The sequence below is a fragment of the Globicephala melas genome, chromosome 21 (assembly GCF_963455315.2).
Source record: "Globicephala melas chromosome 21, mGloMel1.2, whole genome shotgun sequence".
NCBI classification, from domain to species: domain Eukaryota; kingdom Metazoa; phylum Chordata; class Mammalia; order Artiodactyla; family Delphinidae; genus Globicephala; species Globicephala melas.
Window position 1 is genome coordinate 18,859,879 of NC_083334.1, and position 27,715 is coordinate 18,887,593.

A 27,715-nucleotide genomic window follows, 5' to 3' on the forward strand; every position below is an offset into this window, starting at 1 on the left:
TTAGCCCCCTACCACCCCACCCTCACATCTTCATCTTGTTTTACTGGCTCCTTCTGGTGTTCTCCCTACAGACAAGTTCCAGCCTCTCCCATTTAAAATAACAACAACAAAACTCCTCACTCCTTAACCCACAACATTCAATCCCCATACTTACACTTAAAGTTCCCAGCAAACTAAAGATGAACGAGCAAATCTGATGGACACTCTTCTGGCTTTACCTTATCTGAACACAGTATCTAGCACCATTAATCATTCCCTCCTTCAGATGTTTTTCCTAGTTTGAGACACCCCACGCTCCTAGCTCTCCTCATGCCTCCCCCTCACTACTTCTCAGTCTTCTTCACCACTGGTTCCCACCCCCCCGCCCCAGAATGCCGCTTCCTCTGGCCACCTGCTTTCTTCATTCTATGTGAATTCATCTGGGTGAGTCCATCTACGTTCATGGCTTTAACTATCAGCTTAAACATTTATAACACCTATTATGGATCCTAAGTCTATACACTGCTCTCCTCAACCTTAAATGAAATTGCCAAGGACCTAAACTGCCATGTGTCTAAAGCTGAACCCATGTGGATCCTAACAGTTCCCACACCTGTATTCTTAATGCCAGTGAATTCACCAGTTGCCTAAGCCAGAAACACAGAATTCATTACACAGTCCCCATTCTCCTTCATTCCTTATATCCTGGTACCCATTCCACCTCCTAAAATGTTTGACTCTTATATCCTTCTCTCCATTCCTTTTACCGTAACACCAGCGGCCTTTCATTATCTTTTCCAAACTGATATTTTCATAACCTTGATTGGCCTTTGTTCCAAAAGTCTTATATTTAAAACATCTCCAACCCCAAATCCTTCCTCCACTAATGTGTGTTATCTTTCTAAAGGTAGATATGTAGTATCTCACATATCTGTATATTATCCTTCAATGTCTCCACATCTCCTACAATACAAATTTCAACTGCTTTGAATAACATTTCAGACCCTTAAAGCCTTGGTTTCCATTCATACTTGTCCAGCCTCACCTATGTTAATCCCAACAGAACTCTTAACTCTGCACATGCAAAAGGCCCCACCATTTGAAATTCCCTGAATTCATTATATTTTCAGATCGTACCTTTGTGAATCCTGTTCTCACCACCCGGGATTCTCCATTCACCTCCCGTCTCTCTCTCTCTCTCACTCACACACACACACACACACACACACACACTCTCTCTCTCTCTCTCTCACACACACACACACACACACACACACACTCTCTCTCTCTCTCTCTCTCTCTCTCTCAGTCACTCACTCACTCCCTCCATATCCAACCTGCAGCCTTCATCAACTTGTCTAGCTCCTCCTTATGAGTCAAGACTAAATTCAATTACCATGCAGAGACATGGACTTATTCTTACGAGGTCATAAAGTGAATCTACCTAGCACTTACCATATTGTTTTTGTTAGTTTTTATATATGTCTCCCTCACTAAACAGAGTCTCTGAATGGGAGGTACCTTTAGATTCCCCCTCAACCTGTAAACTCCTGTAAGAGTGCTAGTACACATTTAATGAATGATCAATAAATTAAAACAAATAAAAGAATTATAATATAATTTTATATGTAATTGGAATCTTTTCCCACTTTTACAATATAAAAAGAAAACACACCCTTATTCTTGATCAGTTTGCCTTTAAGTCAATGCTTTTCTGAGATTAACAATTTTACAACTATTCACTAATACATCAATATATTTGTCCTCTACTCAAATTAACTATAATATGTTCATGAGGTTCACAATTAAAAATATGTTAAAGAAATATTAAATAAGGTTAGCATCAATTAAGCATCTAAGTATATTTAATTCCCACAAAAATACTAGTTATGCCACAGTGTCTGATCACACTTCCCATGAAGAGCTGTTTTTAACATTTCCTTACAAAATATTGCCATTAGTAGAGCGCAATCTAGTTACATCATTTGTTTTAAGATTTAATTCAGCTCACCTGCTTACTAAGGTAATACTCCCCTTCCTTCATCCCATTCCTGATTTTCCCCCTAAAACTGTATCCTCATTTAAGAGGAGTCTCTCCTCAATTAAGAGGGGCTTTTTTTTATTTTTGGTTTGGAACATATAAATGGTTCGTACTTCATGTACATACTTTTTAAAGAACTGTCCAAGAAAGATAACAAAAAAAAAATCCATTGTTTTGAAAATCCATTACCATTCCCCTTCACTAAAGAATATAACTGGCATTGGAGTAGATGTAATTTAATTAAAACTCCCACACAATAAGGCATATACAGTATCCCGACAGTTGATCACCACAGGTGGACACTTTGAGTAATAATTAGATTGTCAATATTGTAAATCAACTATACTTCAATAAAATAAATAAAAAATTAAGCCAAGATTTACAGAGAGAGATGTTACAGAGAAATTCTAAAGCATATTCAGAAAAAAAAAATTTTGCTCTTCAACTTCCCAGGATGGTATGGTCACAGGAAAAGGGAAACCACATCAGCAGTGACTCTCCTCCTACCAGATATGGTCATTGCTGTTAACCTACTCAATTGACATTACTTAATGATTCCTGACTAGGAAGTCATAAAACCCGTTTTAAGGATGTGAGGAAGCACAGCCCAGGATGTATCTTAATACAGTATCATCATCAGGCTTTGTTTCATTCATAGTTGTTTGCAATTGGTATACGGAATAATCTTTTTTGGGGGGGGTTGGGGTGGGTAATTTTTTTGAATTTTATTACTGTAAGAATACTTGACATGAGATCTCCCCTCTTCACAAATTGTAATTCTATTACTGTTGACTACAGGCACAATGTTGTACAACAGATCTCTAGAGCTTATTCATCTTGCTTAACTGAAACTTTCTGCCCATTGATTAGTGACTCCCCATTCTTCCTCTCTCCCCAGTGCCAGACAACTATCATTTCACTCTTTGATTCTATGAATTTGACAATTTTAGATACTTCATATAAGAGGAATCATGGAGTAATTGTCTTTCGGTGACCAGAATTTCATTTAGCATATCCTCAAGGTTCATCCATGTTGTTATATACTCCTTTTTTTAGGCTGACTGTATACACCACACTTTCTTTATCCATTCATCTGTTAATGGACATTTAGGCTGACTCTACACCTTGTGTTTGGGAATAGTGCTGCAGTGAACATGGGAGTGCAGAGATCTCTTTGAGATTATGATTTCAATTGTTCTGAAAAATCCCAAAAGTGAGATTGCTGGATCATATGGCAGTTATATTCTTAATTATTTGAGGAACCGCCATACTGTTTTTCATAGTGTCTACACCATTTTGCATTCTCATCAACAATATGCATTTCTATATACTAACAACAAACCATTTGAAAAGGAAATTAGGAAACCAATCCCATTTACAATAACACCAAAAAGAATAAAATACTTACAAATAAACTTATCTAAGGAGGTGGAAGACTTGCATAATGGAAACTACAAAACACTGAAGAAAGAAATTAAAGAAGACACAAAAGGAAAGATACCTCTTATTCACAGATTGGAAGACAATATTGTTAAAATGTCCGTACTACCCAAAGTGATGTATGGATTCAATGCAATCCCTACCAAAATCCCAAATGGCATTTTTTGATAGAAATAGAAAAAACAATTCTACAATGTAAATGGAGCCACAGAAAACCACAGAGTCAAATCAATCCTGAGAAAGTAATCTTGATTGTCTTTCAAATATTATTTGAATAATATATTCAGTAATCTTGATTGTCTTTCAAATGTTATTACATTGAATTTCAAGAACAGTTAAAAATCTTAACTTCAACATATCAACTGTGTATGCTTTAAACTCAAGAAATATTATGTGAAAAAAAGGGCAACTGTAAGAGGGTACAGATTATGGATGTTACTTTCCTATTTTTTTTTTTTTTTTTTTTTTTTTTTTTTGGCGGTACGCGGGCCTCTAACTGCTGTAGCCTCTCCCGTTGCGGAGCACAGGCTCCGGACACGCAGGCTCAGCGGCCATGGCTCACGGACCCAGCCGCTCCGCGGCATGTGGGATCTTCCCACACCGGGGCACGAACCCGTGTCCCCTGCATCGGCAGGCGGACTCTCAACCACTGCGCCACCAGGGAAGCCCTACTTTCCTATTTTTAATTTTTTAATATTGTTATGCCATTTATTAATAAACAATTAAAATAATTTTAATTCATACTACTAGTTTCAGTTGAGCCATTTTAGTGGGCCATACAACTGCCAAAGACCTGACCTCCCTTACCTGGGAGAAAATTCACCTTGGCGCTCCAGGTATACATGGAACAGTGAGAGAGGAGGAGAGGAGGGCACATCAATCTAGACTAGCAAATCAATCCTGGTGTTCGGTGGAAAGAAAGCTTTCACAGCTGTATAAACCATAGCCTAGCTAGTTTGGTTTCAGTATATCCCACACTATCTCAAAGCTGAATTTTGATATTATGTTAACGATAGTTTGAAAAGCACGGGAATTACAGAATGAGTAGAACCTAAAATCAAGGGGAAAAAAAGGGTCAGATTCATCACCAACTAGCTTATGGCATTATTTAGTCACTTAGCCTTCCATGAGTTAATTTCACCATCTATCAGATGCATAAAATATTTCTAAATGCTTTCTAGAATCAAGATTTCCAGAATGGCTGTGAAAAGGAGCTTGGCAGACTCTCTTCCTCAGCAAAAAAGAAGGAAACTGGTGAAAATTATCAAAAACAATCATTTAAAGTCTCTGGAAATTGACCTAAGGGCATGCAAAATATTGAAAAGCATCTCTTCAAGATAATCTACTGAATCCTGGTAAGAACAGCAGAGTTTGTGGCATCTGAGCCAGCCATGCTCCCATTCCCATTCCAGCTACGTGTTGCAAAAGTTCTATTCCGGGCAGACGAGTCTGAGAAGAAAAAGGAAGAGGCCCCTTTCCCTTGCCCAGCCCTGTTCACAGGGCATGAGGTGAAGGTTCTACACTAGGAGGGAAAAACTGAGAAGACCAGTGACTACCTTCCCCTACTAATTCCTACTCATGGGTAGAGGGGTTACTCAGGGAGAAATAGGCTCCATCTCCCCAAGCCCAGCTCCAAGACAACAAAACAGAGGCCCAATCAGGAAGAGAAGCCAGATGTGAGAACTGCCAGCTCTGCAGCATGAGGTATTATGTAAGACGACAGAGATGACGTTGGCAAGCAATTAGAGAAAAATAATACACTGGTCAGAAATTTAACAGAGGGATTCAAGGAAAGAGGCAGCCAAAAAAAAAGCCCTGCAAAGATTATACTCACCTTTTAACCATCTGGAAAGCTGCATGTATACAGGCAGACCTCAGAAATATTGTGCGTTTGGTTCCAGACCATCGCAATACAGTATCACAATAAAGGGAGTCGCACAAATTTTCTGGTTTCCCAGTGCACAGAAAATTTATGTTTACACTATACTGTAGTCTATTTAGTGTGCAGCAGCATTATATCTAAAAAAAAACAATGCACATACCTTAATTTTAAAATATGTTATTGCTAAAAAATGCTAACCGTCATCTGAGCTTTTAGCAGGTCATAATCTTTTTGCTAGCAGGTTTGAAATATTACAAGAGTTACCAAAATGTGACACAAAGACACAAAAAAAGCAAATGCTGATGGAAAAATCGCTGATAGACCTATCTGACGCAGCATTGCCACAATGTCATTTAATGGCTCATTGTCAGTTAATGGCTCAATAAAACGAGAAGGTATGCCTGTACAGTATACTGCACATGCTCAGGAACCATTAGAAAAAGAACTTGCCAGCTGCTAACCCCTGGCTAAATGCAAAGAAGACGTGAAAACTCCCTTAACTTTGAAAACATTCCTCAAACCACACACAGATCTACTGGCAAAGGATGGAAGACTTACTGGGTCTGGACTCTTAATCACAACCTCTAACCAATCACTGGCAATTCCTAGGTAGCCAAGCTTAAAACTAAAAACAAGGAGGAAAAAAACTAAGCATTAAAATCAGAGGTTGAATACTGCAGGGGAAAGAGACTCCACAGAATTAATCCAGGCAAGCCACTAAATAAATAAGCAAAAAAAATTAAAAGAACAAGAATAAGCTAGGGGACATGGGGGGTAGTCAGAATCCAGAACTGCTAAAATACCTAGTTTTCGATAAGAAGAAATACAGAGAAACAGAAAAGTGTGACCCTTGCACAACAGGAAAAAAAAAAAAAAAAAAGCAGGTGAGAGAAAAACCACCTCTGAGTGGGAACAAAGGTGTCAAGGTAACTATATAAGTATGTTCAAAGCACTAAAAAAACACATTTGAAGAATTAAAGAAAAAGAGGATGACAATAACTCATCAAATAAAGAATAAAGAAACAAACTCTAAAACAGAACCAAATGAACATCAGAGTTCAGAGCATGTTTTCTACCTCCAAAAATCTAAGCAGGAGCAAACTGTCCTGACTTGACTAACATCAAACAAAACAGTACTTTATTAACTCCAGGATCCACTGTGTAAGATGGTAAATTTGCTTTTTAAAAGCATCTAAACTAAAATATACCACTTAATGTTGTCCTTAAGAAATAACATCATTCAGGCTATTTGCATTAGACATGCTTGGGACAGCCCTGGTTTACTTCTGTTGCCATGGGTAACTACTGTGAGCCTCTCCTTTCATTCCCAAACAAGTTCCAATTCTGATGCTCACTTATATGGTCACCTAGCTATAGGTACCTTTACAAGTTATTTATAGCATCTTTAACTTTACTCTGTTTAATCTTTCATTATTTAATTGCCATTTAAAATGTTAATATGAATTTTTAGAAACTTAAGATAGAGTTGTAGATATTTAAAGTGTTCAAAATGCTCCTCCTTATAGCATGAAGATATATCCTCAACCAATTTGGGTACTCAGATAACAAAACAGAAATGTGTTAGGATAACAACAAAAAAAGAATTTATAAAAATTGGTTTAAGTCTCATTCTTCAGGAAAAAGAGGGTATTTAATTTAGCTCCATTTTCACACCCTTATAGAAAAAGCAGTGGATTCCTAATTACCTAGCAAAAGGAAGCTGGTCCATCAACAAACGAACTTATACTTCAGTCTTCCACAGTTAAGCGAGCAAGAGTTCTGCACATATCATTCAAAGACTCTGATGGCTGCTTTAATGGCAACTTTTGTGCTAAGTAGGTTCAAATAAATAAAGAACCAAAGTATAATCATAATTTTTAAATTTCAACAGGGAAAAGAAAAACTACACTCAGCCTCAAAATCTGAAATTTGTAATCTTATTCAGTTGCTATTATATCCATTTATAAGTAGTATCCATTTAAATACATAAATCATAAATTTCTGATTCACTTTTATAACCCTTTCTTAGATTTTAAATTCATTTTAACCTTGGGTGTAAAAGTATATTTTAAAAGTCTAAAATATGTATCATTTCCACCAAAAATTATGTATTTGTAAAAGGAGTACATCTCAAAGGAATTTTTGAAATAAAATATTATTCCCTTATTTAATGAAACAATATATGCACACACACATTAGATATTTAACTTCTTAATATTTCAATTAGTTGCCATGAAAAGATTATTGCCATTAAGAAGATAACAAGTTTAAATAAGCGCTGCAAAATAAAATCGAATTATTCCAGTTCAGCAGTTTTTTAATACCGCGTTGGCCACTTACTAGGAAGTCTTAGTCCTTTTAAAAAGTGTTAAGAATCAAATACAAAAAAAGAATGTTAAAAATTCCTGTTATTTCCTAATATAGAGTATATGTTTATATACAAAAGATATGTATATATATACACACAAAAATTATTCAGCTGATTCAATCTGTCCCATAAAATGTGCATTTAAAGACAATGTAGTATATTTTAAAAATCACTAATTGCTTTTGATGAGTAACCTTACAGTAAATATAAAAATTTTCTAAACAATAAATTTTTTTAAATGTTTAATAAAAACTAAATATTCTGTAGGAAAAAAAACTCCCAGAAGTTAAACTATCTTTTCTACCTCAAAATAACCTTAAAATATAATAACACTAGGAAAGTTAGTTCCAGAGCAAGAAACAATCCTTACAACTAGAAGTACAGACCTTTCTCAACTTATTATGGGCTATGTCCCCAAAAAAACCCATCCTAAAATGAAAATATTGTAAGTCGAAAATGCACTTAATACACGCAACCTACCAAACATCATAGCTTAGCCTTGCCTACCCTAAATGCGCTCAGAACACTTACATTAGCCTACAGTAGGACAAAATTACCTAACACAAAGCCTATTTTACAATGAAGTATTGAATATTCCACATAATTTACTGAATAGGGTACTGAAAGTGAAAAACAGAATGTTTGTACAGGTACAGAATGGTTGTAAGTATATCAGTTGTTTACCCTGGAGATCACGAGTGGCTGCCTGAGAGCTGAGGCTCAAGGCCACTGCCCAGCATCACGAGAGAGTATCCTACCACGTAACATGAGACCAGGAAAAGACCAAAATTCAAAGTCTGGTTTCTACCTAGTGCGTACCGCTTTACCACCATTGTAAAGCCAAAGAGTCGGAAGTCAAGCCACTGAAAGTCGGGCGCTGTATGAAATTAGACATGCTTATTAGGTTCTAACTGGCTGATCCGTCTGTTTGCAAGTAATTTACACCTAGATGAAAATCCATTTGGACAGAAAGTATAACATCTAGCTTAAAATAATATTTGATTGATCTACTTCTCTATGGTGGTTGCAAAGGACTGAATATTTGTGCCCCCTGCCCCCAAACTCACACGTTGAAATTCTTATGCCCAATGCCATAGTATTAGGAGGCAGAGCCTTTAGGAAGTAATTAGGTCATGAGGGTGGAGCCCTCAGGAACTGGATTAGTGTCTTTACATAAAGGACCTCAGAGAGCTCTCTTACCCTCTTTCTGCCGTGGGAAATACAATGACAAGTCAGCTATCTGCAACCCAGGAGAGGACTCTCACCAGGACCCCAACTATTCTGGCACCTATTCAGACTTCCAGCTTCCAGAACTGTGAGAATTAAATTTTTGTTGCTTATAATCCACCTAGTCTATGCTACTTTGTGACAGCACCCCAAAACGACTAATGCAGTGGTATAAATCCGCCAAATTCTCAAGAGGAATGAGACAACGTTAGTCACAAAACGAGCTCCAGCTCTTATGGAAAAAACTGTGAATAAAAACTCTAAAGTAAGCTCTGTGAGGCAGAGTTACCAGAAGAATTATCCACATATAACTTACTCTTGAGGCAGTGAAATGCTGCATTAAATCACATCTATTATCCAGGCCCACCTTAACCTACCTGCTAAGTGTAGGAAAGAACCTCCAGTTTTAAGAAAGGGCCTGAGCAAGAGAGACAATCTGATGAACACTAACTACCCTAGGGAAGAAACGAGAACAGGATGACAATGAAACACAGAAGAAAAGAAGTCGAGTACTAGAGAAAGAACAATGATGCCTCTTGACAATTTTACAACCTATGCAATTTTCCCATGCTCACCAAATTTATTTATAATCATAATTGTACACTTTTGGTAGCAACAGTGGGAATGCAGGAGGTTAAACCTCTGTAAACCTTGACGGTGGGGGTGGAGTGTGCACAAGAGCTATCAAGTGAGTGCACAAAAAACTAACAAGTGACTAGGAAGCGGTTAACAGCTAGAATGCCAGTGAGGCTCTCTTCACAGGAGAATGCTGAACTTCCTAAGTCCACCTATGCCAGATAAATGAGTCAAAAAAAAAAAAAAGGACTGGAAAAACTTCCAGAAACAAAATATCACCCCAAAATGGCAATGGAAATAGCTAAATTACCTAAGAATTGGTTTAGCCAGCTTCTTCATTCTCTACCTTGTACTGTGAAGATAAGTGGGTTTTTTTTTTTAATCCCTTATATTTAGAATTTCCAAGAAGTTGCAAGATGGCATGCACTTGGGAGAAAGATCTCCAATTTCTGCATATCCTGTCCTGGGACAGCTTTTCTTCTAGACTACCTTTTCAATAACATTTGTAAAACAAATAGCCTGGGAAGCTAGAGACAGAGTTTCCCTCTGGGTCAGAGGAGAGATTTGCTTCCTAACCAGAATAATAAAGATATTTCTCCTACAGAGCAAAGGCTGGACAGGTTTGCTAGCTCCCCCATTAAAAGACAGAAGTTTCCTAAACTCAGGGTTCCTCAACTGTGACACAGCCCCAATGAGTACACAGCATCCACCAGGGCCTACCTCTGCATCACCCCATGGGATGTAAGGGGACGGACAGCCCATTCAAACCTGAAGGTCATACTGTCTGCTGGAGTAATAAACTACCTAAATCCATTTGAGCTCCCTGTCTCCTTCCAGAAGAATCTATGGAAGTGTGTGGCAAGCAGCTGTGGCAACCTAGCAGCTGTCACTACACTGTTCTCTAGAAACCATTTAATTGCTTGACATACACAAGCCCTGCATGGCTGAAGCTATCATAACTTTGGACGCGGCTGCTATGGAAAGCAGTATAGCTCAGATTCTCTTGGTTCTCAAACAGAATAACCCTAAGCACCCCAGGGGTGACTCAACAGTATGCCAAGAAAAACATGACACACCATCCTAAAGCAGGAGTTATATTCAACTGAGAGTACAAAAAAGAGACAATTACATTTTTTAAATAAAAAAATTAATAGATAATGGAATAGAAAGCAAAGTTTGCAGAGTGCTTTAATATAAAACATAAGATCACAAAAACAATCTGAAAAATCAGGTGCTTCATGCTGCACCTATAGATCCCCAGAGGAACGCATCCATTCTTCTGCCTCAGTATGAGGAGTACAGATAGAGCCATAGTTAATTAAAAGGAACAGCTTGGAAGTCAATTCTGAATTTCAACATTGGCACAACTGCTAGCTGCATTATTCAGGGCAAATGACTTCAACTCTATTAAGCTCATCTGTAAAATAAAATTGTACCGGGTTGTTGTGGTGCTTAAATGAGGTAATACATATAAAAAACAGAACATGGCATATAGTGGGTATTTAATAAACGGTAGTTGTTATTGCTTTATTATAAATTATGTTGAAACATACCAACAAAATGTAAGTACTAGTGTCTGTTTTAAGTAAATCTAAACAATTACATGTTTTTAAAATAATTTTCAAATTTCTTCTTCAAGCTCAAAACTACTAGTAGCTGCTGCTCAATGAAAAGTTTGAGATTTCTTCAGATTAATAAAGGAGGGAGAAAAAAACATAAGGCTGTATTTTAATTGATGTAGTTTCATATGTTGTAAGTATAGGTGACAGACTGCAAACCAGAGAATACAATCTTTTAACCAATTTCCGAAAAGCATCATTATGAAGATGAGTGAACATTCAATAGATGTGTTTCAGCACTCAATATGTGTGTGTGTGTCTGTGTAAAATATTGTTTTAACACTAGGAAAAGACTAAAACATGTGTTACCATGCTTTGTGAAATAAATAAATTACAGGGAAGACATATAATGTGCAAAATCAGAGTTTCACCATACTAAGAAAATTACGAAGACTTCAGTGTTATTGACGAGCTATAAACAATAAATGAGTAATGATAACGTGGGTACATTTTTATATCTATGGGCCTTTTCGAGAAAAATTTTCCACCAGTATTTCGTATATATAATCTAAAGTTCATTATTTACAAATACATGGATGCAAATAAACCTCTATTTTTAATGAAAATCAGTTGCTTAACTGATGAAAAGGCAGAACTAGTAGGGTAAAATTTTAAAGCTGAGTTTAAAAATTAGAGAAATAAGCAGCACTAAAGCAACCAGATCAACACACAAAATCCTTGTGCAGCACAAAACAGATAATGAATCATACACAGGAGTGTAAACCGTGTTTAAATACAGAGAGAAAGAGAACTTTTTGATCAAAATTCCTATAAAATAATTCCAATCAATCGAAAACATTAACTGTGTATCCACTTTAAAACCCTATCCCACTTGTGAGGTGACACATGTCATAGCTAGCGCAGGGACAGTCCCAGTCTACTCCTGTTATCTCACCAAAATTATTAATTGCACCTTTTTTCACAAGTATCCTGGTTTGGACAATAAATTATATGATTACCCTACTTCTAAATACCTGGCTCCTTCTGGCCATAAGCTATTACCTTTGCCCTGGTGCAGATGTCAGGATGATTACACAGATATTCTGAGACAGGTAAACTCAACTTCGTGAGTAGGTATAATGTTGTTTCATTATCATTATGCTATAATTTGTTATCTCAAATTCATATAGTGAAATTTCCTGATTCTCACCTCAGTTAGTCTTATTAAGGAGTATATATTTTGTATGAAAATAAATTGCCCATACATTTTCCAATAGGTACGAAGAAAGACTATATAAATGAAGGTAAGAAATTAGTGACTGAAAGAATTAAGTTGCTTACCTATCATATAGTACTTGTGCAAAATACAGAGGCATCTAGGACAAAAATATTTCAACAATTGTAATGGTGCAAATACACTTCTGTTTCACTTATTCTTAATCATATATAATAGCAATAAAAGAAATTAAGAAATTTAATTTGTATTCCTAGTTCTCAATATTTGCTCATCCAATACATAAGTAATCATACAGTACTCTTCAAAAATGATTTACCAAAAAATTGTGGAGTCTACAGAGTAGACATACAGATTGCCAACAAACACATGAAAAGATGCTCAACATCACTAATCATCAGAGAAATGCAAATCAAAACTACAATGAGGTATCACCTCACACAGGTCAGAATGGCCATCATCAAAAAATCTACAAACAATAAATGCTGGAGAGGGTGTGGAGAAAAGGGAACCCTCTTGCACTGTTGGTGGGAATGTAAATTGATACAGCCACTATGGAGAACAGTATGGAGGTTCCTCAAAGAACTAAAAATAGAACTACCGTATGACCCAGCAATCCCACTACTGGGCATACACCCTGAGAAAATCACAATTCAAAAAGAGTCATGTACCAAAATGTTCATTGCAGCTCTACTTACAATAGCCAGGACATGGAAACAACCTAAGTGTCCATCGACAGATGACTGGATCAAGACGATGTGGCACATATATACAATGGGATATTACTCAGCCATAAAAAGAAACAAAATTGAGTTATTTGTAGTGAGGTGGATGGACCTAGAGTCTGTCATACCGAGTGCAGTAAGTTAGAAAGAGACAAACAAACACCGTATGTTAACACATATATATGGAATCTAAAGAAAAAAATGGTTGTGATGAACCTAGGGGCAGGACAGGAATAAAGATGTAGAGGAAAGACTTGAGGACACAGAGTGGGAAGGGGAGGGATGAAGTGAGAGAGTAGCATTGACATATATACACTACCAAATGTAAAATAAATAGCTAGTGGGAAGCAGCTGCATAGCACAGGGAGATCAGCTCGGTGCTTTGCGAAGACCTAGAAGGGTGGGATGAGGGGGAGGGGGTAGGACAGAAAGGGTAAGAGGGAGCCTCAAAAGGGAGGGGATATAGGGATATATGTATACTTATAGCTGATTCTCTTTGCTGTACAGCAGAAACTAACACAACATTGTAAAGCAATTATACTCCAATAAAGATATTAAAAAGAAAACTGTGGAGTCTAAAGCAGGTCTACTTGGATATATTTACTAAACAAATAGTTACGTCTTCCTGAATGACTAAAGAAAGTAGTCAACCAGAGTGCTTTACCAGAAAACCATGAGGTTAAAGTCTGGAACGGAATATAAGAAAAAAGTAAAGGATAAGGTAATCTCCATTTACTGAAAACTGGGGGAAAAAATATAAAAATACATGACAAAAGTTTACCCAAATTCAGAAATTAGAATTTATTCATATATTTTAAAATCTGTATCATCTTCTTAATGAAAGCTGAAATTATACATGGCTTTCATATTTACCAAAATGACTTTTATTAAAAATGACATAAACCTAATTCAACCTAGCTTGGACAAAAAGAGACTGTATAAGTACATATAACAAGGAAGGATGGAGATAAATCTGGTTTCAGGAATGACTACATCCAAGAACTTGACCGTGTTGTCAGTACTCCCTCCAGCCACAGGAGGGCAACAATTTTTATATCTAGAACAAAGACCAGCACTGAGTTAGCATTCAAATATTTAGTGAATCTGTGAAAATCTCTTTATCTGCTTAGCTTCTGTATATTAGCATTTCTCATGCCAGCAGTGATAGGCAACCTAAAATCCCATCCTTCCAATTTCATACACAATCAGCAAGGCAAGCTACCAGTGCCATTTAGAAAATCTCAGTAAATGACTCTAGGTCACTCGCCCAAGCCTGTGGCAAATACAACAAGTGGGATGAGTGGTATGACCATCATGGCCTGGTAATATATTCACCCCTGTGGCCCTTAAAGAGGGGATTGTTAAGATGAAAACAAAGAGGAGGGAAAGGAGGGACAGCCTACAGAGGACAAAAATAATAGGCACCACACCTTCTTTACTATGTCCTTTCTTACCAGCAACCCAAAGACAAGCAAGCCCTTCATCTCAGCAATTTCACAGCAGTTTTCTGTTCTATGTATGCCACAGGAGCTCCTCCTTACCTAAGTATTCAATATGTGCACACAAAAAATACAAAGTTGCATAGAGAGGCAAAAAAGATCTATGGTATATTCACTAATGAACCATCCGTTTACAAAAGTAATGCCTATGCAGACGTCCATCCTCATTTCACCCCAGCACCTATCCCAACACACCATGTCACACTATTTTTTTGGTCATTATTACAATTCACTGCAATCTTATAAATGTCAAAAGATTTCATCAAGTTGATTTTTTAAACTGATGCAGAACTACTCAAATTATATGCAAAACCACTGACAAATGAGTGTCAGAATTATAATGAGTAACACATGAAAAGAGAAGACCAACTAGGAGGATGACATTAGGTACTTCAAAAGAGAATGATATGAATATCAAAGAACTGAGAGGCACCCCTGAGAAAAGTGGTAAACCTGAAAATATTTTTATGAAAATGACTTCCAGAATCATACTCCAAAAGTCAAGCATTAACTGAAGATGTCTGACTATGCTATCATATAATTTTATTGAGAAAACTCACACCAAAAAATATGAGCACTTATTCATTCCTTGTTCATTCTAATAAATCATGACTACTTTCAATTAAAAGCTAAATTTTAAGCATATGATCAATTGAATAAATTTTTATAATTTTAATTTTAGATAATTTCCCTTCTTTAAAATACTGTTCATCATTTTAACTAGATTAATAAGCTGGCCTCTTTTCAATTACTATTTAATTTCAATTAAGAGAGACCTTGTGTACCTAATGCTTGCCACTACTTAGAGTGTTAAACAAATACTTAAGTAAGCACCTGATCTGAGCAAGATACTAGACTAAGTTCTATGGGAGATTTGAAGGTGAGTAATATAAAGGACAGTATGCTAATATTTGAGAGAAGAATTTTAAAATGTGCTGTGATAGCACTAGGAGAGTGATCAGTGGTGGCTAACTAAAGAAACAATAGGAAATATTCTTTTTAATTGAAAAAATATTAAATTTAGTGCTCTTTTGAAAATAAAGCTTCCCCTACTGCCCTGAAATACTCTTCAATTCTTTCATTAAAAGGAATGATAAGATGTGAAAGCTGAAAGGCATATCTGATCTAGCTCAACTCTAATTTTTTAACTAACAAAAGTACTGTGACCCAGAAAGTCAGAGTGGCTTAACCAAAAGGACAGGGTCAAGAGTTAAAAGAACTATGACTAGGGACTTCTGTGGTGGCGCAGTGGTTAAGAATCCGCCTGCCAATGCAGGGGACACGGGTTTGATTCCTGGTCCTGGAAGATCCCACATGCCGTGGAGCAACTAAGCTCATGCACCACGACTACTGAGCCTGTGCTCTAGAGCCCGTGACCCACAACTACTGAGCCCACGTGCCACAACTACTGCACCTGCACTCTAGAGCCCCAAGCCACAACTACTGAGCCTGTGTGACACAACTACTGAAGCCCACACGTCTAGAGCCCGTTCTCCGCAGCGAGAAGCCACCACAATGAGAAGCCTGCGCACCACAACAAAGAGAAGCCCCCACTCGCCAGAACTAGAGAAAGCCTGTGCACAGCAACAAAGACCCAATGCAGCCAAAAATAAATAAATAAATCTATTAAAAAAGAAAAAAAAGAAGCTTAGAATGCCATTGAGAAGTGCAGGAGAAACTAAGGTAAGAAAAGCAGCTACCAACAATCTCAGAGCATGGGATTCTCAAGAGCTCACCTGGAACTCTTAGATTTATTTCTTGAAGGCTTCCACCAAGTTTCTTCATCTGTAACAGCTAAGTGAGTAGTTGCAATAGGCTAAACAGTGTGCTCCCCTCCAATCCCTGCAAGATGTTCACATCCTAATTCCCAGAAACTCAGAGCATGTGACCTTACATGGTAAAAGGAACTGTGCAGATGTGATTAAGTAAAGAATCTTGAGATGAACAACAAGGTCCCATGGTATAGCACAGGCAACTATATTCAATATCCTGAGATAAATCATAATGGAAAAGACTATAAAAAAGAATATATATACATATATATTCAATATGTATAAGTGAATCACTGCTCTACAGCAGAAATTAACACATTGCAAATCAACTATACTTCAAATAAAAAAAGAATCTTGAAATGGGGAGATTATCCTACATTAGCCGAGTGGGCCCATTATAATCATTAGGGTTATAAAAGAGGGAGGCAAGAGGATCAGTCAATATAAGATGTAAGGATACATGCAAGAGGTTGGAGTGATACAGGTAAGAATCATAAAGAATTCAAGCAGCCTTTATAAGCTGAAAAACACAAGGAAATCGATTCTCCCCTCAGAGTTTCCAGAAGGAACACAATTCTTATTACCACACCTTGACTTTAGCCCAGTGAGACTGACTTCAGACTTCCGATCTCCGGAACTATATCTGTATTGTTGCAAGCCAGTAAGTTTGTGATAATTTGTTACAGTAACAATAGTAAGTGAACCCAGTGGTGTCCAGGACATTCCTGGCTGATGCTGCAAACATCTGCCCATGAATCTGCCTCAACTACTTCTAAAGAACAGTGGCCTCTCCCCCTTTCTACCTTTCAATTCGCAGAGGCAAAGTAACACAGACCCTCACAGGGAAGCTTGTGATACAATCCTGATGACTCTTCCAAACAGGGTAGTGGACGATCAGCATAAGCCAAGGGGCAATCTTTAAGGCCAGGCTAGAGATGACAGACATCACTTCCATTCACATTCCATTCACCATGACTTCGTCACATGGCCCTAAGTAAATGTAGAGGAGACTAGGAAATGTAGTCTAGCTTGTGTCTATGAAGAAGGAAGAACTGATATGGTAAACAGCTCTGGCACAACAAACAATTTAGAAAAAAGGTAATAAAATCTGATAAAAATATGAAAGTCATAGCAGGAAAGCAAGATGAGAAGTAGCTCTCTAAAAGCTGTTGACAACTATGCTTAAGTATATGCACAAACACAAGTCACTATTAAAAAGATATATGTATCTCTCAAAACAGTATAGGATAATACCATATAAATTGTCAATTTTATTAAGGCATTATCTTGATATTCTACACTATTCTCACTCAGTAATAAGAAAGTAGACAATGGATTCCATAGTATTACTTTTTTATAATACCAGTCTGTTAGCAGCTGAATGAAGGGAAGGTGCTAGTATGAATATTTCAAGTGAGACAAGAAATCACTTTTATTTTATGTTTTAGCGGATAGTTAAATTGAAACAACATGACTATCCCAATTTAGGTATCTTCCCAATATTCTCTACAATATTATTAAGTGCAATTTATAAATGCAGGGTCCCTTGCTATGAGGCTAACAAAGATATATAAAGTAACAGCCATAAAAGTGGAAGAAACATCTGAACTTAATAATTTTTCTATTTTGAAACCCTGAGTAAATATCTGAGAGAGGAACAGTGATTTATCCTATAATGGAGTGAGTGGGAGGGAAACATTTCTATAAAGCAGTTAATAGAAGAAAATTTATTTTAAAAATATATTCCACTAAACAATTAAGTTTTAGGCAGATTGAAAATCTCTTTTTAATTTTTAATTTTAATTGTAAGTTTCCCATGTGAAAAAGAAAATAAAATGTCTATTACTCTTTGAACTTATTTATCAGTTTAACTGGTATCCTGAGGCTGCAAGATGAGTGAGCTGTTTATAAAGTAATTCTCATCATTTCCAACTACTTATTTTTGTGAATAACCATTTTCTCCTTACTATGCAATTTCAGAACTATGAGCTTTAAAAATCACTGATGGTTTCACTCCATCCTCAGAGGTTCAGCTTGTTCTTATTCTTCCCACCGTACAGCATCCTCCCTTCCCAATTGCTCTTGGACCACAAACTCCAGCAGCAAACACGCAGACAATATCCTTACTTCACCAGCCTCCACCATTACATAAAGCCGGATTCCTGTAACAAATCCAGATATGGATATATGCACGTACATACATGCATGCTCATCTTCTTGAGCTCCTGCTTTTCTGATTGAACTCTGATACTTCCATTTTATTATCACTTCAATTTTATCACTTCAACTTTACAACCTTACCAGAAGTCTTATATTAAATAAGGTTGTCCTATACACTGACTATCATAACTGTTTATGTTGATTTTATAAGCCACCACTTAAAAATACGGAAAAATCTAAAAGTGCAAGCTCACCTACTTTACTAGGTAGAATTCTAAAAAAATCCCCAGAGACCCATAACCCTTATATAATTCCCTCCTCATGAGTATGGACAAGACTTGTGAACATGACGGAACAGCGCTTCTATAAGTGTGTTACCTTATACGGCAAAGATGTACAAATGTAGTCAGTTAACTTTTAGTTACTCACAAGGGAGATTATACTGAGCGGGCCCGACCAAATTAGATGAGCATTTCCAATGTAAGTGAAGAGTCAGAGACATGAGCCTACTGGCTTGGAAGAAAGCAAACAGCCATGTTTTAAACTGACCATGGAGAGAGCCACATGGCTAGGACCTGAGGGTGGCCTTAAAGAGCCAAGAGAATACAGCCAGCAAGAAAATACGCAACTGGGTCCTTAAAACTGCCAGGAATTGAATTCTGCCAACAACCTGAGTAAGCCAAAAAGAGGATCTAGAGCTCCAGATGAGAATGCAGCCTAGCCACACCTGAACTTCAGCCACACCTGTGAGCCCCTAACAGAGAACCCAGACTTCTGACCTGTAGAAACTATGAGACTTTTAAAAATGAGTTATTTTTAGTCATTAAATTTGCAATAATTTACTATGCATTAATAGAAAACTAATACATTCACAAACCACCTTTGTATTTATAATAGCAGTGCCTCTGTGTTTTCTGAGTAAAATTACCTATTCTAGCTATTTAAAATGGGTAATTCTAGGCAAATTACCTAATACCTCTTCTAGCTATTTAAGACTGTACTCACTGTTCTAGACCTCCCCGCCCTACCAGCTTATTCCTCCTTCTTAGTCTACCTTCCATTTCACAGAGAAAACATCCATCTCTGCCAACAAAAGAACAAATGTGCCTGCAACTGCACCCGCTTCTTTTATCCATTTCTCCCACAGAAAGGTAAGAGACGTCAATACTCCTTGGAACAATCCAAAGAGCTTAAATTACAGAGCACTAACAGCTCCAGATCTCAGTATTTAAAAAAATAATGGTGGATTTCTCCAACTTATGGGTTGGCAGGGAGACTCTGCGCATCCTATTCACTAGAGGACCCAGGCTGATACAGCACCCACTGCGTCAAACATTCCCAGTCACTGCGCCAGAGGGAAAAAGACAATGGCAAGGCATGTAATGACCCTCGGAGCTTCTGCCTAGAACTGACATGTGACACATCTGCTCACAACTCATGGGCTAAAGTCAGTCTTGGGGCCATGCCTGAGTTCACAAGAGTAGGAAAGTGCAATCCCATCACAGGCATGGAAGAAAACCCAAAACTACCTGTGAACAGCACTGAGAACTACCACCACATTCGTGTATGAAGCTAATTCCACCTGCTGGTCTCCGCTTCCCACTCCTTGCTCCCATCCTCTCAGCCACCTGGCTCTACTTCAGTTATCTTCCCTCTCCATGTCAACCTCTTCTCCAGCTACCACTCACTTAACTCACCACCCATTCACAGCAAAAGTGCTTCATGAGAAGAGCTGGCTGTGTCTACTTCCTCACGACCCACTCATTCACTAACCCACTCACTCCCTTCTAGTTTCCACCCTTGCACTGCAGTTAAACTGCTCCGCCTAAATCCAAAGGACTCTTTACAGTTTTTGTTTAGCCTGTCACCATTCGTCTCTGTTGACCTCTGTCTTGTTGAAACATTCCTCTCCTGTGACATCCACAATCTGCTGGGTTTCTTCCTAGTTCTCCAGCAGCGCAGTCTTGGTCTCTTTTGCAAACTTTCCTTCTGAAGGACAGTGAAATACTGCCATCCCTGAGGGTCTGCATTTGCTCTTCCTTTTCACTCTGTATACTCTGGCGTGGGGATTTTGAACCACCACCAAAAACTCAATTCCCATTGATGCTAATGATTTCCAAATCCATTTCATCTTCAGCCCAGATCATAGGTCCATATCCAGACATTCCACTGCCTCTCAAACACCTGTTTAGATTTCACATGGGCATCGCGCACATCCTTAAGAGTGAACATGTTATCTTCCTTCCAAAATCTCTTCCTTCCCGTTTCCCGTTTCAGTAAATAGAATTTCCCTTTTACCAAGAAATGTAGTCGTTATTCTTACCTCCTTTTCCCTCATCCCACACACAATCAATCACCAAGAACTGCCTCATCTGGCTCCCAGAATTCAAAACTCCAGTGATCATTCTGCATTCTCACTGCCACAACCTTCGACAAGTCATCACTGCCTCTCACATCCAGTTCTGCTGTAGCCTCTTGAGCAGACTGCTGCCCTTCCTGCAACTTCGCATCCCCACCTAAGCTAGTTTCCACAGCAGGCCCAGAGCAACCCTCCTAAATATAAACCTCATCCTCACCTCCAAGATAAAACCCTTCAGTTCCTCCCACGAACTTCAAGGTCAAGTCTAGACTCTAACATGGCTTGCAAGGTCCTTTGGGATTTGACTCTGGCTTCCATTCCAGCCTCAACCCTGCCACTCCCCCACCCTGTGCATTCTAAGCTGAGCCATGTCGAACTACTTTGAGTTTCCTGAATTTGTTGTGTTTTTTCATACTTCTTGACCTTTACTAGTACTATTTCTTCTTCTTAGAATACTTCTCCCTTCATTAAGCCATTTCCTATGTGTATCTTCAGTTTTCAGCTGACCCCAATGTGCTAATATAACACCACGGCACCCAACAGTTCCCAGTTTATGCATTTCTCACACCATACTATAATTGCCTATTTTCCTGTCTGAATCTCCTACAGGACTATGAGCTATAGGATACATCAGGACAGTGGCTGTCTTGTTCACCACTTTACCTCCAAAATCCAGTATGGTGTCTGACATGTAGTATTCATCAACAAATATTTGTTGGAAAAAAGGAATGGTAGATCACATTTTAGAGAAATGTCAGTGACATGGCCCTTTATTCAGTAAGGTGCTGTATTTTAGGAAGATGACACTCAAATACACTTATTTTCTACCATTTATTTCAATACTATTATTTCTATTTAAAACAATCAAAATGGACGTAATATGAAAAACATTTACAACGTATTTAAGAAACCAATAAGCGACAAACAATCATAAAACATAAAAGACTCATCTACTTTGGGCTTCTGTTATGATTATGATGACACAGACAAGTAAGACTAGGAACTTCCCACACTAAAGAAGTTTAGATTTTAGTAACAAATCAGGAAGAGAATACAGAGAGGTCCCTAGGATCATCTACTTACCACGACAGGATGGAATCCTGTGAAAATACATAAACCAAAGGACTGCAATCTGTGTAGAAAATGCCATAGGGCTAACCTAACCTAATTTTACATTAGTAGCTTTACAAAGAAAAGAGATACGAAGAAAAGGAAAACAACACCCTATTTCCCTCACCAATTCCTTTTTTAGATAATGAAATAGGTTTCTTTTATTCTGCTAATATGTATCTTGAACACTAGAGGCCAGTGCTAATGATTTTACTCAAATTACTACTTTTCTAAGTTTTCTTATCTATATGAATTACTGCAGATATAGCACATACGCTGTATTCTGAATACTACAGCAATGTACAAAAATAGCTTATTGTTTTAATTTGTGGCTTTGTAGATTACATATTTGAAACAGGCAAATATAAGGCAAGTATAAATCTAATTGCTATCTGATAGGCAAATAAAAAAAACTGAAATAGCTCTGCCACAATTAGTTTTGGTTATCCTCTGTGGATCATATAACTCAAATTGTTGAAAACTAGTATAGTTAAGCTTCTTTATGATAAGGACATTGTAATCAAATAAGAGCAGAACTATTACTAAGATTCAACCTCTAAGACATAAAATTACCTTTGATATACAAAGAAACTACCATAAATCATTCTATTACCATATTTCATATAATCATACCATCTAGAAAGGATTTAAGCAAACGTTTAATCCAATAGTTTTTAACATTTTAAAAATCTAATATACGTTACAGATGCTCATGCCAGAAAAATCCATTTATGCCATAAATGAAAAACGTTTATAATTTCAGACAGCCAATGGGAAACTTTCCCTATTTTCCCCAGATTCAGACATCATGATCTTGTTCAATGTTCTCATTTTACAGTTGAACGAACTGATGCTTCAAAAGGTTAAGTGCCTTGCCCAAGAGCCCAGAGTTTATATCAAAGAAACTGGAACCCACGTATCATTTTTCAGAACTAACTTTCATAAAACCCTTAACATTTTGTAACGTTCGCATTTTATTTCATTTCATCTTCAAAACAACCCTATGCGAGGAATTATCTCTAGTTTATAAAGAAGGAAATTGTGGTCCAAATAGATAATTTGTAAAGATAAACAATGGGGCTAGAATTCACATTACCTGCTTTTCTCATTCTAATTCCATTCTATAAGACTACCAAACAGTAAAATAAGAAAAAAGACAATGAGAAAGCAAATGACCAAACCAAATTATACAGAGTGTCACAGGCTTCATTAAACGCCAAAGAAAAGTGACAACTGAAATCAATAGCAAAGGGCTTCCCTGGTGGCGCAGTGGTTAAGAATCTGCCTGCCAGTGCAGGGGACAAGGGTTCAAGCCCTGGTCCGGGAAGATCCTACATGCCCCGGAGCAACTAAGCCCGCGCACCACAGCTACTAGCGGAGCCTGTGCTCTAGAGCCCACATGCCTACAGCCTGTGCTCTGCAACAAAAGAAGCCACTGCAATGAGAAGCCCACGCATCACAAAGAAGATCCAGTGCAGCCAAAAATAAATAAATAAAACAAATAAATTTAAAAAAAATAAAAAATAGGGCTTCCCTGGTGGTGCAGTGGCTGAGAGTCCACCTACCTACGCAGGGCACACAGGTTCGTGCCCCAGTCCAGGAAGATCCCACATGCCGCGGAGCGGCTAGGCCCGTGAGCCATGGCTGCTGAGCCTGTGCTCTGCAACGGGAGAGGCCACAACAGTGAGAGGCCCGCGTACCGCAAAAATAAATAAATAAATAAATAAAATAAAAAATAAAATAAAATCAATAGCAAAAAAAATAGTAGAGGTGATAGTGGTGTTCTAATAATCTATGCTATCCATCATTCTGGTATAAAGCCATGTAAGGGTCAAGTCACAAATGTCAAGGGTGGTGAGCTTTTGAAAAAAGGATACAGGAGTGAAGTCAACAACATGTCAGCATAAGTCAGCCCTCATTTTTATCCTTCCCTCCCCTCAACAACAAAAATTCAGCATCCATCCAAAAGCAAAAGTACCTCTGTAAGAGTCGTGGGATCCAGAAACCCAAATTGAACTGACTGGTGAAGTACTATATCTGTCAAAGCAAACGTGCAAAGTCTGGAAAAGGAAACCACTTACTCAAATGTGCAGATACCAATGTAGGGAATCAAGGAACACGAAAAATCAGGTAAATATGACACCACCAAAGGAAACTAATAAAGCTCTAATAATGGATACTAAAAAAATGCAGATCTATGAACTGTCAGACAACCCTCTTAAAGAAGTTTAGTGACCTACAAGAACATGCAGACAGACAACTAAATGAAATTAGGAACACTATGCATCAACAAAACAAGAAGTAGAATAAACAGAAATTAAAAAAAAAACCCAAACAGAAATCCTAAAGTACAAAAATATAATAACTGATCAGAAGAATTCAATAGAGAGTTTCAAAACCAGACTCAACAATGGAAAAGAAAGAATCAGTGACCTGGAAGATAGGACAATTGAAATTATCCTCAGAAAAACGAAAAGAAAAAAGAATGAAAAAGAGCGAAGAAAGCCTATAGGAATTATGGGACACAATGAAAGGAACAATGTTTGCATTATGGGAATTCCAGAAGGAGAAGAGAAAGAAAAAGAGACAAAAAGTATAGTTAATGCAATAATAGCTGAAAACTTCACAAACCTGGGGAGAGAAATAGACCTCTAGTTCCAAGAGGTCCAAAGGACTGCAAATAGGTTAACCCCAAACAGGGCTACACTGAGCACCTGTCAAATGCTGTAAGAAGTCAAATAGGAAAAGTAACCATGACCAAATGGTTACTGCCAAATCTTTAATCATCTGAAGAAAGGAACGATGACATTTTCTCAAGAGCCAATTTAGTAGCAGAATCTGTCACACAGGAAAATTAAGTATTCATGAAAAATTATGCATATCAAATGCCTTTAAAAGTTTCTTTTGTAATGCCAAATCAACTTATGCTACTCATGAAAATTCACTTTGGAAACATAAAACAAACCACAGAACATCCTGCAGTCATTCACCAATATCAGCACCAAAGCTAACGTTCAATAAGCACTTACTATGTTCCAGGCACTATGCTAAGTATACTTTAGAGGATTATCTCATGTAAGGCTCACAACTCTATAGTAGGGACTAAGAAACTATCTCCACTTTACAGATAATTTAGAGAGATTAAGTATCTCGACCAAAGTAACTTTACTAAGCATTTACCAAGTACAAGGCACTATGCTTGAATATGGAAATACAGATACAAAAATAAACCCACAACCCTTCTCCTCAAAGGGCTTGTAGAACAACAGTAACGAGAGACAATAGGCAATAATTCACTTAAGTGCCATAAAGAATAAGCACAGACATCTATCTATCTGAGCCGGGGAAGGGGTACCCTGCTTAAGTTAACACTGGAAGGAAGCATGTAACAGTGGTGAGATAGAAAACAGGAGAGTCAGACAAAGGCTCACTCAGGAAAAGCACTCAAGAGCATGCAAAGAATGCTGGATTGCATCCTAGAGCCATGTAAAGACCCCCCCCCCCAAGACAGCATTGGCTAGGAAGTCCCAGGGGACGTCTTCAGCTGGGGTGAAGGAAGGGGTGTTGAAGAAAGTCACAACTGAGTAAACGTTTGAAACTAAGTGAATGTGCCCGGATTTCTGGCTCTGGCAAAGAGATGTATGACAAGGCTTTCCTTAGCATTAGGGACTGTAGAAAGCACTATTTGGGGAAGAAAGGTGGAAGAGAAACTTACATACTTTCGTCATCCATGTAGGTTACAGAGTTCTGACTCTTGTGACTTAGGCTTCCCTTAGACTAATTTCATTTATTTAAACAGCTTCATAAAGAAACAGATGGCCTAATTTTATAAATTATGTTCTCAAAGGGGTCAAGTCTAAGCAGTATTAATAGGTTTGTTTTAGAGCTGCCAAACCAGTAATCATTTTGAAGTTTACAAAACAAGTACCCATGAAGAAGTTCAGAAAAGATCAGCCATGAAAAGACAGAGGAAATGACAGTATACTTAAAGTAATAAAGAGGGGAGGGGCAGAGACAAGACAGCATTACTGAGCACGAGGATGCAGAAATAGCAACTCTGGAGGCAGGAAAACTCCCTCCTAGTCCCAGCTTTGTTATTTAGCCTGAAATCTGACTTTCCTGCTCTATCATTCTATAACGCAGTGTTTAAACACCACACACACACACACACACACACACACACACACACACACACACACACACACACACACACACACACACACACACGACATTCGCTTTATGGTTTGGAATAGGCTCCAACATCAAAGCCTGTGACTCACGCTGCTCTCCGTAGGAAGCTATGCTGAATGAGTGACAAGATGATGGTGTTACACCTTGACTCAGCCACTCTTTCTCCCCATAAAGGCTCCAAGAGGAAAAATGCACAGGAAACAAGAGCAAGACACAGCAAAGCCACTCCACAAAGCATTGCACAAAGCCTGATCTTTGAGGAAGGTCCCAGTTTTTCTTTTGCTTAATCTTAACTCAGATGTTAACTAAAAGAACATTATTAAAACATGATCATTTTAAAAATAAAAATCTTCCTGAATTTTATTTCGCATGTCTTTACAATGAAACTACGTACCAATCTATTACCTACACAAAAGCAAAAGGAATAAGTATTTCTTAAAAACATTCAAACAGAAAAAAGCATACAGCAAATACATCTTGGGCATACTTACTCTCTTCCACTCTGTTCTTGGGCTAATAGTTTTTAAAGCACATAATAAATTTATGCCCAATTTCTTTCCTACAACGTTTTGGACATAACTTTTGAATAGAGAATTTCAATTCATACAATAAAAACAAAGTTATTTTAATAAGAGGAACATGAAAATGCACTTCAATGACACCGAAACATACACAAACTTCTAATACTAACAACTGATATTTAAAGACTGGGGACAGCTATACATACTTAAATGGTCCTCCACTAATATTTAATAACTAATTCACAAAGAGGGCCCGGTTACTAAAACATAATGTAGAAAGAGTTCTTTGGGGTAAGGCTGTAAACTAACAAGTTGTACAGTCACGGGTAAAACCCTTAATCCAAGAGGACCTTCCTCAGTAGAACGCTTTCAAATACAAAAAATCAGAAATTCAAATTGAAATGTCTTAAACAATAAGAAAGCTTATTAACTCATATAATAAGGAGTCCAGAGTTGAAGCATTTACAAGGCTAGTTAAGTCATGCCATCAAGTACCCATGTTCTTCCCAATTTTCTACTCTGCCAGCATAAACTTACTGGTTTTGCCCTCAGGCTTGTACTTTTTGTGATTACAAGATGGGTTCAACAATGCATCACATTCTCACACACATATTCAAAGACAGGAAGAAAGAATTACCCCACTTTGGGTCCTTTATGAAGAAGGAGGAAACTTCCAAAAGCCCCACATAATTGTATCATGTGATCACTCCTAAACCAATAATTTGCAGGGTACTGGATAATCATGATAATCTTTGACTAATAAAAATGATTGCTTGGGGCTTGGGATAGTCCCAATTGCTCCTACTACTTAAATAAAACCAAGGTATACTGTTAACAAAGACAAAGGTAAGGCAAACAAAACTCCCTCACAATCACCAAGATGCTGTGATGATTACGAACAATTGAGGTGAAATGCCTGGCATTCTATCAACTCTCCTGTTATGTTTCTTTTTCACTTCCTGAAATAAGCCTTATTTCCAACTCCCAAGTTTGTTAAATTCACTAAATTACAGGACAGTATCTCATTAAATTTAATATGAATAGTAAACAGATCTTACAATTTGTAATCAAT

The 27,715-nt window shown here is 37.6% G+C and overlaps 1 protein-coding gene across 9 annotated transcripts in view; it reads right to left on the reverse strand.

Moving 5' to 3' along the window:
• The window catches only part of TUSC3 (tumor suppressor candidate 3), a 183,087-nt gene that overhangs the window by 146,570 nt on the left and 8,802 nt on the right, over positions 1 to 27,715 (reverse strand). The gene's annotated exons all lie outside the window — the stretch shown is intronic.